Source organism: Heptranchias perlo, chromosome 10, assembly GCF_035084215.1.
Source record: "Heptranchias perlo isolate sHepPer1 chromosome 10, sHepPer1.hap1, whole genome shotgun sequence".
NCBI lineage: Eukaryota > Metazoa > Chordata > Chondrichthyes > Hexanchiformes > Hexanchidae > Heptranchias > Heptranchias perlo.
The window spans coordinates 49275899-49289551 of NC_090334.1; the positions used below are offsets into that span (position 1 = coordinate 49275899).

Consider the following 13653-nt stretch of genomic DNA (forward strand, 5'->3'; position numbering starts at 1 on the left):
GTCTGGCTTATATCCAAGGCCTCCTCCTCCGCCTCTGTGAGTGCCACGATTTGTGCTCTAGTCCTCGCCCTCTCCCTTTCAATTTGCGCTCTTCTTCAAGGGGAGAGAGTACAGACATGTGAGGGTGATGTGGTGACCTGGCGGATGCATTGCTTTGGATCAGGATGACAATGAAGCAGATGCATCAGAGGGTGACTATTAGACAGATTGATCACATTGGATTAGGATTGGGGTGAGTGGGAGAGGTGGGGGTGGGGCTGGGGGGGTGGTGTGAAGAAGTGCACAGAAAGTGAAGGTGAGTCGAGACTGAGCCTTAAGTGGGTGTGAGGAGTGATGTGATGGAGTAGGCTTCGCAGGGCAGTGTGAGGGGTGTAATGTTCAACACGGAATGCAGGTCAATCAGTAACTGTACTCACTTTTTTTCCTGACCTGGTTAGGTCATTAAATCTCTTTCTGCATTGAAGCCATGACCAGGGCACCATACTTCTGCTGCTAACCTTGTCCACCACCTCCAGCCACGCCTTCTTGGTGACACGACCAGGTTTCTTGTTGCGGTCTGCTGGGTACAGCACCACCCTCCTGCTTCTTACACTGCCCAGCAATGTCTCCAGGGCTGTGTCGGAGAATCTAGATACTGGCTTTGCTCTACGACGTTCCCACTCATTTCTTCCTCCGTTCTCTTTCAAAATGCATTGTTGGAGTGACCCTTTAAATAGTGGGCTTTAAACGTGTCATGCCGGTGCGCAGTCTGCCTGCTGTGCAGCTTGAGAACACAAAACCTGGAAGCTGAGTTAAGTAGCTCCAATTGAGTCATTGCGTGGGAAACAGTATGATTTTTTTCCTCGATTGCCACCCGATTGTTGAATGCCCCCCCCCCCCCACACTGAGAACCCGCCTCCTAGTTAAAATCATGCCCCAGATGAGGGTCCCTTTAAATATTGCTGGAAATGGTCGTCATCTAACTTGTACAGCCTGTGGTTTGTGGGTGGGATCAAGAGCTGCCGGTAGCCATGTGAACAGAGACGAAAATTACATTAGAGATTTGGCAATGTTATTTGACCCCGATTTGCATCTTTTCATTAGGTGCCTACCTGTTTCTAGTGGGAGCTCTGTCCACCTAAATCAAGGTCCGGCCAAAAATTGGAAGGGGTGGACAGCCAGTGGTAAGTTGGTAGTTCTGTATCCTACACGATTTTTTTTACCTGCTGCCATCCTGTTTTTAGGTGTAAACTGAGCAAGACGAAAATCACCCTCATAGTTTAGAGTCATAGAGTCATAGTTATACAGCACGGATAGAGGCCCTTCGGCCCATCGTGTCCACGCCGGCCATCAGCCCTGTCTACTCTAATCCCATATTCCAACATTTGGTCCGTAGCCTTGTATGCTATGGCATTTCAAGTGCTCATCCAAATGCTTCTTGAATGTTGTGAGGGTTCCTGCCTCCACAACCCTTTCAGGCAGTGAGTTCCAGACTCCAACCACCCTCTGGGTGAAAAAGTTCTTTCTCAAATCCCCTCTAAATCTCCCGCCTTTTACCTTGAATCTATGTCCCCTTGTTATAGAACCCTCAACGAAGGGAAAAAGCTCCTTAGTATCCATCCTATCTGTGCCCCTCATAATTTTGTACACCTCAATCATGTCCCCCCTCAGCCTCCTCTGCTCCAAGGAAAACAAACCCAATCTTCCCAGTCTCTCTTCATAGCTGAAGCGCTCCAGCCCTGGTAACATCCTGGTGAATCTCCTCTGCACCCTCTCCAAAGCGATCACATCCTTCCTGTAGTGTGGCGACCAGAACTGCACACAGTACTCCAGCTGTGGCCTAACCAGTGTTTTATACAGCTCCATCATAACCTCCTTGCTCTTATATTCTATGCCTCGGCTAATAAAGGCAAGTATCCCATATGCCTTCTTTACCACCTTATCTACCTGTTCCGCCGCCTTCAGGGATCTGTGAACTTGCACACCAAGATCCCTCTGACCCTCTGTCTTGCCTAGGGTCCTCCCATTCATTGTGTATTCCCTTGCCTTGTTAGTCCCTCCAAAGTGCATCACCTCACACTTTTCCGGGTTAAATTCCATTTGCCACTGTTCCGCCCATCTGACCAACCCATCTATATCGTCCTGCAGACTGAGGCTATCCTCCTCGCTATTTACCACCCTACCAATTTTTGTATCATCAGCGAACTTACTGATCATACCTTTTACATTCATATCCAAGTCATTAATGTAGACCACAAACAGCAAGGGACCCAGCACCGATCCCTGTGGTACCCCACTGGCCACAGGCTTCCAGTCACAAAAACAACCTTCGACCATCACCCTCTGCCTTCTGCCACTAAGCCAGTTTTGTATCCAAAGTGCCAAGGCACCCTGGATTCCATGGGCTCGTACCTTCTTGACCAGTCTCCTGTGGGGGACTTTATCGAAGGCCTTACTGAAATCCATGTATACCACATCCACTGCGTTACCCTCATCCACACGCCTAGTCACCCCCTCAAAAAATTCAATCAAATTAGTCAGACATGATCTTCCCTTGACAAAGCCATGTTGACTATCCCTGATTAATCCTTGCTTCTCCAAGTGGAGACTAATTTTGTCCTTCAGAATTTTTTCCAATAATTTTCCTACCACTGATGTTAGGCTCACTGGCCTGTAGTTCCCCGGTATTTCCCTACTCCCCTTCTTGAATAATGGTACTACATTAGCGGTTCTCCAGTCCTCTGGCACATCCCCTGTGGCCAGAGAGGTTCTGAATATATGTGTTAGAGCCCCCACAATCTCCTCCTTTGCCTCACACAGTAGCCTGGGATACATTTCGTCCGGGCCTGGGGATTTATCCATTTTTAGGCCTGCTAAAACCGCCAATACCTCCTCCCGCTCGATGTTAATATGTTCGAGTATATCACAGTCCCCCTGCCGTATTTCTATGTCTACATCGTCCTTCTCCATAGTGAAAACAGATGCAAAAAATTCATTTAGAACCCCTCCTACATCTGCCGGCTCCACACACAGATTGCCATTTTTGTCCCTAATGGGCCCTATTTTTTCCCTAGTTATCCTCTTACCCTTAATATACTTATAAAACATCTTAGGATTTTCCTTTATTTTGCTCGCCAGTGTTATTTCATGGCCCCTCTTTGATCTCCTAATTTCTTTTTTAAGTTTGCTGTGTGATCTTATTTGATAGAAGATTATAGGGAACTAAATGACTTGCACTAATGTTGTGCTGTTGCTATTGTCAATCTGCCATTCCTGACCAAACCATAGGAGCAGTTATGTATTCCTGCTTCTCCAAAATCCAATATGCAATTAAGCCACAAGACAGCTGCTGTGCCACCAGAGTAATTAACATGACAAAAGAAAGACTATTTAGAATCTGAATCCCACGACTTATAGAATAAATGCTTATGATGCAGAAAAACTTATTCCATGGGTTGTACTTGTGGAAATGCACTGCATTTCATGTAGGTTTCATCAAACTACACCTTGGCCAGCAGCACTGTTACCTCATTTTGTTGCCATATTGACCTTGCTGTGCTGGTCACATTTAGGGCATTCTGTGACTAGGGAGTATCATTTGTATACGTGATTTTTTTGTGAACGAAGGGTAAAGGGAATGACTGCTGTTCACTAAGGTCTTATTTGACAATAGAAATAAGCAAAGTAAAACTTCAACGATAATATATTAATCATAAGTAAGTGCCTCATTCTGAATTTTTCAGTGAAGTTAATGTGATGCTGAATGGAATGAATCATCAACTTACTCTTACCAACAGTATAATTCTGTGATTATGTTAAGGTATCCCGGTTATGCGCAACTTGGTTAACCTGAAACATTTGTTAGTAACTGCTGCTAAAAGTTTGGTGGAAACTTTGCTTACAGTTTTATTCATGATGCAGAAAAGCGAACGGTATAACACAACAGTGTACAAATCCATTGTTCCTCCTGTCATCTGCCCCTGTGGGATTTAGCTTGAATGCTCCCAGCTGTGTGATTTCAATTCAGGATGTAGTTAGCAGTGTAGTACTGCATCAGAATTCACCTCTGGGCAACTTTGCATTTGTATGCTCATGTAGAGTGTTATTTTATACTTCATATGCTGCACTGAGAATATTTCATCACACCTGACTTGAGCCCTGTAGATAGTGAAGAGGCTTTGGGGGCCTCTTGTTGCAGAGTACCCCGTCTTTGTCCAGCTCTTGTAGCCATGATGTTGATATGACTGGTACAGTTAAACTAGTCTATATATATCTTTGTATGTTAACATCCCTTTGGAAAGGTATTTCCTCTTGTTCCTTGCAAATGTTTAAGAACACAATGCAGCGACCATTGATTTTTGATAAGCTGCAGCATCTATTAGATTCTGGACTTTACAAAGAGGGGAGACGTAGGAGCCTTCATTATGTTGTAGCCATCTGCAACTTATGCTTAACTTCTTAAATCTTTTTGTGTATTATTCAAAGCCTGAAACACTGCTTTGTTGTTCAGCTCCTATAGTTCCATTGCACCCCTATTACAAGATTCCAGTCAATGCAGATGTATGGTAGCAATAATAGATTTTACTAATTTAAAAGAACTTAAAACAAAAATGCTAAGAGTTTGCTTTAAATGTATTTTTACCATACCTACTTTTTGTCTGGTAAAATCAACATGTTGAAATGAATGGAAATGGTTAATGGTGAAAAGTGGCAAGAGTTCTGCACTTAATCTCTGATTTATAGCTTCAAATGTTGTTTTATGTTAATTTATTAGATTTTGTTACCTAAATATGGCTATTTGTAAATGTTGGCCTTCTGTAGTGTTGAGTTGTGTGTAGGAATCCTGAATAATTTTTAAAACCAAAATTTCTTAAGCTGAATTCAATGTTTTGTTTATTTTTTTGTGACCTACTTCATCATCAGTATATGTTGTAAATCAGTTTGTGCAGCTCCATTATTTCCACAGTTGTATATGTGATCTAGGAAATGGTGAAAGTAGGATGAGCATATTGAAAATAAACCTGAACATTTTTCACATTAACCTATATTTTGCAAACTGCCAGAACTACCCACTCCTGACCTTCTATTTATTTTAATATGTTGTGGAAATCTTAGAAAAGGCATTTTTCTTTTTTTTGTAAATTTCCAGCTGTTTCACACAAGATCCCAGTGTTTTTGCATGTGATAGCCTTCAAATTTAGCCTGAATGTAGCATTAGAATGGGTATGACATCACAGATGTGCAGAAAAACTTTTATGACTACTGACTCAATGACAAATGACCTGGTATTACTACTGATCCAATGATTTACATTGCAATAAAGATCAGAGTTTGTCAGTACACAATGTTTCCAAGTTTTTGCAGAAAAATATTAAAGCTGATATCTGTATCAAGGCAGTTAAACAACATTTGCACAAAGAGTTGTATGGTCAAGTTTTATGTTCACAGGAAACCAAACCAGTGCAAGAAACCTCAAGAAGACTTGTGTTTGTGAGAAAGTATATAGAAAAGGATGTGTGGTGGATTTCTGAAGAAACCCACTGTGGACAGAAGAATTTAGAAAGAACTTGTTATTCTTATGAGTGTGATTGAACTATTATCAGCTGCTACTCATCTTCCAGAGCAGAAAGCCAGTTACAGTTATTGGAGTCTTATTGTGTGGAAGATATTTGGACAAATATGTTAACAAAGAATTTTCCAGAACCACAGGATCCTATATCCTGGCTGTTGAGAAGGAAGAAACAAAGAACTTGCATTTATATAAGCCTTTCTCATCCTTTGGATATCCCAAAGCACCTTAATGAATTATTTTTGAAGTGTAACACCAAATTGCGCACAGCAAATTTCCACCACGGCAAATGGGATAAATGAGCAGTTTATCTGTTTTGGTAGTGTTAGTTGAGGGATGAATGTTAGTTAGCACATTGGGTGAGCTCCATGCTCTTCTTTGAAGTGTGCCATGGAATCCTTTACATCACCTAAACAAGCAGATGGGCCTCAGTTTAAAGTCTCATCTTAAAGAATGGCACATTTGACAATACAGTACACCCTCAGTACTGCATTGAAATGTCAGCTTAGATTATGTGCTGAGGTCATGGAGTGGGGCTTGAACCACAACCTCCTGTCTCAAGAGTTGAGAGTACCACCAATTGAGCCAACCATTTATGCCAAAATGCACATTGCAGAATGATGACCTGAAAATGTATGCTTATGAAGGAGTTTTAAAACAGCAAAGTGTTGGAGAGGCTTGTGCCAATGAATATATTAGAATGACTGAAATAGTGTTTCAATGCTGTACTGATATCTAATAGGTTGTTCATATAACCAGTACAGTTTGGTCCCTCAGACAATTAGTCATAAGATCAATACAAACTAGAATCATAGAAGGGTTACAGCACAGAAGGAGGCCATTTGGCCTGTCGAGCCCTTGCCAGCTCCAGTTAGTCCCACTTCCCCACTCTTTCCCTGTAGCCCTGCAGATTTTTTCCCTTCAAGTACTTATCCAATTCCCTTTTGAAAGCCAGGATTGAATCTGCCTCCACCACCCTTTTAAGCAGTACATTCTAGATCATAACCACTTGCTGCGTAAAATAGTTTTTCGTCATGTCGCATTTGATTCTTTTGCCAGTCACCTTAAATCTACGTCCTCTGATTCTCAACCCATCCACCAATGGGAAGAGTTTCTCTCTATCTACTCTGTCTAGACCCTTCATGATTTTGTACAGCTCTATCAAATCTCCTCTTAACTATCTCTGCTCCAAGGAGAACAACCCAACTTCTCCAGTCTGTCCATGTAACTGAAGTTCCTCATCCCTGGAAACATTCCAGTAAATCTTTTCTATACCCTCTCTTAGGCCTTCACATCCTTCCTAAAGTGCAGTGCCCAGAATTGGACACAATACTCCAGTTGTGGCCGAACCAGTGTTTTATCAAGATTCATCATAACCTCCTTGCTTCTGTACTCTGTCTTCTATTTATAAAGCCCAGGATCCCGTATGATTTTTTTTAACTGCTTTCTCAACCTGTCCTGTCACCTTCAACGACCTGTGCACATGTGTCCCCAGGTCTCTGTTTCTGCACTCCCTTTAGAATTGTACCCTTTAGTTTATGTTGCCTCTGCTCATTCTTCCTACCAAAATGTATCACTTTGCACTTCTCTGTATTAAATTTCATCTGCCACATGTCTGGCCATTCCACCAGCCTGTCTATGTCCTCTTGAAGCCTATCACTATCCTCCTCACTGTTCACTACCTTTCCAAGTTTTGTGTCGTCTGCAAATTTTGAAATTGTGCCCTGCACACCCAAGTCCAAGTCATTAATATATATCAAGAAGAGCAGTGGTCCTAGTACCAACCCCTGGGGAACACCACTGTGTGCCTTCCTCCAGTCTGAAAAACAACCGTTCACTACTACTCTTGTTTCCTGTCTCTTAGCCAATTTCATATCCATGGGCTTCACCTTTGCTGACAAGCCTATTATGTGCCACTTTATCAAATGCCTTTTGGCAGTCCACGTACACCACATCAACTCTCTCCGTTACTTCATTTGAAAAACTCAATCAAGTTAGTTAAACACTATTTGCCTTTAACAAATCTGTGCTGGCTTTCCTTAATTATTCTACATTTATCCAAGTGACTGTTAATACGGGACAAAATTATCGTTTCTAAAAGCTTCCCTACCACCGACATTAAACTGACTGACCTGTAGTTGCCGGGTTTATCCTTACACCCTTTTTTGAACAAGGGTGTAACGTTTGCAATTCTCCAGTCCTCTTGGCACCACCCCCGTATCTAAGGGTGATTGGAAGATTATGGCCAGCACCTCCGCAATTTCCACCCTTCCCTCAGCAACCTAGGATGCATCCCATCCAGACCGGGTGACTTATCTATCTTAAGTACAGCCAGCCTTTCTAGTACCTCCTCTTTATCAATTTTTAGCCCATCCAGTATATCAACTACCTCCTCTTTAACTGTGATGTTGGCAGCATCTTCTTCCTTTGGTAAAGACAGATGCAAAGTACTCATTTTAGTACCTAGGCCATGCCCTCTGCCTCCATGAGTAGGTCTCCTTTTTTGGTCCCTAATTGGCCCCACCCTTCCTCTTACTAACTGTTTACTATTTGTATGCCTATAGAAGACTTTTGGATTCCCTTTTATGTTAGTTGCCAGTCTATTCTTCTACTTTCTCTTTGCCCCTCTTACTTCCTTTTTTACTTCCCCTCAGAACTTTCTATATTCAGCCTGGTTCTCACTTGTGTTATCAACCTGACATCTATCATACGCCCCCTTTTTCTGCTTCATGTTACTCTCTATCTCTTTTGTCAGCCAGGGAGCTCTGGCTTTGGTTGCCGTACCTTTCCCCCTTGTGGGAATGTACCTAGACTCTACTTGAACCATCTCCTCTTTAAAGGCCGCCCTAGAAACTGCCAACTAGAAGCCCATTCAGTCTGTCAGCTCCCATCGTCACTGCATTAAACTGTTCCTTACATGATTTCAAGATACTTGCTGCCACTCTCCTACTTGGAAGTCCATTTCATGTGTTGATCATTATTTGTCAAAAACTTTGACATCGGTCCTCAATTTATATGTTGTAGCTTGAACCTGTGCCTCCTTGTTACACTAGTCTGGTTTAATTTGAAGTAGCTGAAAGGCCAAGTTTCCCCATTCTTTCCTTACGACCAAGTCCTCTGATGGTGGAGATTGGTCTCAAGAAAACTTGCATTTATATAGCACTTTTTGTTAAATGTTAATAGTTTTTGTACATTCTCTAATACAATACAAATGCTAGAAGCGTTCATTCAGTGAATGAAGTGAGTGAAGGTGTAACCGACACCAGCTATACCAGTTGCCGCCACAGCCAGCCAAGTGAGGCTAGCTGTGACAACACCAAATCTTAATGGCCCCGATTTTTAAGGCGCTAACAACATTTTTGGAAAAATTGTATTTGTGCAGAAATCTTTAGATAAATATCAATTATTTTTATTATTGATTTTCCTCTGTCTTAACAATTAAGTGTATGCCAAGCAACACAAGTTCTAATCATACTGTATTGGTACATTAATTTTGTAATTAGTGATACTCTTGCTCAGTTATTTGTGTGATGAATTAATTTTGTACAGCCTTTTTAGCTGCGTACCCCTGTTTTTTTTCCCCCCCTCCCACCACAACTAGATAAAGTGACCAAACATCTCTCGGGTGGTACAAAAATGTCAAATTTATTGTTTTTTTATATATCTTAATTAATCTCCCATAGCAGTTCCTAGTCAAAAAGTTTTTAAAAAAATTCTTTGTGTAACTGTCTCTCTAAATCATTTCCACTCTAATTCTTTGCTTTCTCCCTTCTCTTTATCTGTTTGCCTTCCACTCTGTCTCCCTCTCTTTAATTCTTACACTTTTCATGACATGACTGTTACAAGGAACTATAACTTGATTTTTGTGTCAGGAACTGTGTGTGGCTCACAAATGGCATTTGAGTTCCTGGAATACATCCTGGAGTATTCCTTAAGAAGAGCTTCATTTTAATAGGCCCAAGCTAACAATGTTAAAAATAAATATTGGAACAAGAAATGATTTGCTGATAACATAAATAAAACTGTAGATTTTTTGCACGTTAAGGTAATTAATTTTGCATTGCATTTCACTCAGCTCTTTACCTTCTATAATTAATCAAAAGACACAGTTACTGTGTTACAACTTTGAAACAATTTATTTGTTAATTAGAGCAGTTGTCATGCGTAAACTATTTGCCATGTAGACCTTCCCAAAATGAAGCCATTCTTGGTGTGTCATGATAAAAAATGACAGCAGCAGAATGAACGCATCAGACATCTGCTGTGGTAATTTAAAGAATTCTTTTAAAGCAGATGTTTCAGAGCTGGAAATTATTCATTTTGCAGTGTCAAGAAGCGGGAGCTACTATTTTTTATTTGTGTGGCCAATTTCCTAATCAGCCTTGAGTCTTTGTGTTGATGTTTGTAACTGGAATTCATCTTACTTGAAAACTGTTGCTCCCTAGCAAAATCTTCCTGTCCTTCCAGGTAACAATTATGATTCTTTTTGGACTCTGGGATCGTGCTACAAGAATATTGTAATGTTTGAAGCATTTATTTAATTTGAGTGATTTAAAGTATCACACAGTTTATCTTATTAAATTGTAAACAATTTTACAACACCAAGTTATAGTCCAGCAATTTTATTTTAAATTCACAAGCTTTCGGAGGCTTCCTCCTTCCTCGTTCACCTGAGGAAGGAGGAAGCCTCCGAAAGCTTGTGAATTTAAAATAAAATTGCTGGACTATAACTTGGTGTTGTAAAATTGTTTACAATTGTCAACCCCAGTCCATCACCGGCATCTCCACATCATATCTTATTAAAGGTTTAGGGCCTTGCGTCTTGTTCTTGTGATAATTGTTTGGAATACCAGTTATTATGGTATAGGTCAGTTGCTCAGCTGGTTAACCTTTTTTTATGCATGGGAAAGCATTTTGTTGTTTGTTGTCACAGTGATATATCCAGTTTTGTCCAGAACATGAATGATGTGAATGATAAAGCAAGGGCACAGCACTGAACTATATACAAAATGGGGGACTCTAATGGCAGTTGGCATGGATTCCCCAATTGATTGGCTGAATCTGAGTTTAATCATGATAGTAAGCGAATCTTGTAAATTTTATGGCTAGTACCTGATTATTTTAAGCTGTTTAATTATGAAAGTTACAAGGTTCCTCTCTTCTGTCCACCTCACACCAAAAAAAAGGCGTCGGCTTCATGGAGCTCCTGAACATTTACCTGAGGAAGGAGGAAGCCTCCGAAAGCTTGTGAATTTAAAATAAAATTGCTGGACTATAACTTGGTGTTGTAAAATTGTTTACAATTGTCAACCCCAGTCCATCACCGGCATCTCCACATCAAAAAAAAGGAGGTTGTGCGTAAACCTTGTCTTGTTATAAATGACTGATCCTAACTTAAAGTTGGATATTGATTAGTTGGGTCATTCTCTTCAAAGACTTGGGGATAATTTTCTGTTCACTGGAATCTTGTATTAGCTGTCTGTGTGATTCCACCCCAAGTTTCAACCACCTAAATTTTACTTGATGTCACTGATAACCCAGTGCTACCTTTCTTAGTCATTTTATAGGCGTGTTACCACCTTAATTTTCAAAACTGTACTGCTGATGCACACATCAGATACCTCAACAAATGTGATATTCAGATGTATATGCTACAGTGCAGACTTTTTTAGTGAAGTTTAATTTTTTCCTTAGCTTCAGTGTAAACTAAGATTTAAGCAGGAGACACAGTTGATAATACAACAGTGTTGGCAATTAGCTTTACTCTCTGTTTATAAACTCATAAAATATGCTTGTTGTGTTGGCAATTAGCTTTACTCTCTGTTTATAAATTCTTAAAATATGCTAGTTCCTTCAGTTGATGCCAGTTTTATTTCATCCTTCTTAACTTAAGATGCTTGAATGTATTCCCATAATAATAGGTTTCTTGGATTGGAAAATTCCATTCTAGCTATTGGCAATATGTAATATTGGACCAGAAATCACACTGAGCAGCATGGCAACGCTCACCACAGCTCCTGCGAATTAAATTAACGAAAATACTTACTGCGGGCTCTGTGGCGTCGAATTGTTTGATTTTGAACTTTTAAAACAAATTGTGCGCTATCAACCCAGCCTCCGAGCAGCGTGAGTTAACGCGCGTGGAACAGTCTCTGGGAATAGAAGACACGCCCACAAAATCTGTCAGGCAGAGAAGTCACGCCCTCAGATTCAGGCTGCATTGCTCAAGCAGGCAAGCAGACTTCATTCATTTAAAGTTAGTATTCTAGATGTCATTGTAAATTTAAAAAAATTAAAATCTTTTTTATAAAAAGCCAAAGAAATAATTGAATTAAAGAGACAAGGGAAAACATTTTTAAAAAATAATTTTTAATTTTTTTTTAGTGACCAAGAACTATTAAAATAAGGAGTAATATGAGACTCCACATTTTTAAAATTTAATTTTTTAGTTGTTTGGCAGTTATTAAGACGAACTGCGCTTTTAAAACTTAGTTTAGACCTGGTATTTTTAAGCATATCTGTTTGATGGCAAAATTTAGTTACTTTCCAGCTGGGCAGATGATCAAGTTTGTGATTTTTCAATGATTTCTCTGATTGCAGCGTGCAATGGCCCTTTAATTTAAAACTGTCAAATCACTGGCGAACCAATAGGAGCAAGTTCACGATTTCCGCGGTTTAGTGCACGTGTGCAAATGCGGGAACTTGCTCCTTCAGTTCACCATTAAAAACGAAGGGCGCTGTTGAGCTCCACTGTTATTTTGGGAGCAATTTCTGGCCCATTGTTAAACACTTAAGAGTAGATATTATGAGTCTTCACACACTGTGAGCATGCATTACAAATTTGTGGATTTTCTGATACGTGTTTGTGGTGAGGTACCCTGACTTGGAAAATCTAGCATAAAGAGTTAAAATTCAAAAGTTTCTGTTTACACACTTGGATTTTTTTTTGCAAATATTTGCTTTTAATTGTGTTTAGTATGTGAATTGTAATTCAGAATGTATTTAAATGTTTGCATCCGGTATAAATAATTTCACAGGTACATTTTCAAGTCTTAATGAGGTGGTCTTTCAGAAGGAGGAAAGTTTTTAACACTGTTTCCAGACAATTAGGCTGAATGAATTTTCAGCAACTCTGCTTCTGCATTTTTTTCTCCTCCTTTGTTAAGGGAGAGGAGATTTCTGAAGTTTGTTTTTCTATATTTGTTCTTCCCTCTTTCCTTTCTTTACCTTTCACCTCTACAGCTGCAGATCTGTTGCCAGGGAATAGGTGAGGGAAACTGCACACTTTTCCACAACACAGATGCTCCTGCTCCACACATCAGCTGATAGGAGGCAGATGTCTGCCCAGAGGCAGATTGAATTGAGCTGGACTCTTGGCATTCTCTCCCCATCCTCATGTTCCTCAGTGTGGAATTCCACCAGCAGCTCTGTTCTGAGATAACTATTTTTTGCGAGTAGTTTGCATTGTTATAGCATTCACTTGTTCCTTGTTTTTAGAGCAAAGCATCAGACTGATGTTTGATGGTATATTTAATTTTGATAATTCTTTAAGTTTCCTCCTCTTTTCGTCTCTACCTCAAACAAATTTCTTTCCATAGGAATAATTCCAATCGATGGGATACATAACTGGAAGGATATAAAATGTTTAGAAGAGAGGGTATCGGGAGAAAAGGAGGTGATGTATATATAAATTCCACTATTGAGGCACAAGTGAGAGGATATAAAAAAAAAGTAAAGGCAGACACAGAATGATTTTGGGTAGAATTAATAGATGGTAACAGAGGTAAACAGTACTGAGGGTATGCTATAGAACCTCAGGCCAGAGTGAAAGCCTTGATCTGGAATTGTGGGATGAGAGAAGGATGGTGACTGGTACGGGATCAACTATAGTAGTTGGAGATTTCAACTTACCAGAAATTGACTTGGACAATAATGTATCTAATGATAAGACAAGAAAGGGATTTCTAGAGTTAATAAAGACTGTTTTATGTAAAAGAACCAATGAGGAGAAATCATCCTGGATTTGATTGAGTAATAGGTACGATCAAATCCCCAACATAAAGGTGGGTGAGGCTTTAAGTGCCTGTGATCACATTTGACATTAC

General features: G+C 40.2%; 1 protein-coding gene across 5 annotated transcripts in view; it reads left to right on the forward strand.

Moving 5' to 3' along the window:
• Positions 1 to 13653, forward strand: part of akt1 (v-akt murine thymoma viral oncogene homolog 1) — a 95483-nt gene that overhangs the window by 26854 nt on the left and 54976 nt on the right. Inside the window, exon 1 of one of the 5 annotated variants that reach the window (XM_067991689.1) lies at positions 1084 to 1163. The exons of the other annotated variants lie outside the window; for them this stretch is intronic. The gene's annotated coding sequence lies outside the window, so the exon portion shown is untranslated. Of the gene's footprint in view, positions 1 to 1083; positions 1164 to 13653 lie in introns of those variants that run through there. 5 annotated transcript variants of the gene reach the window in all.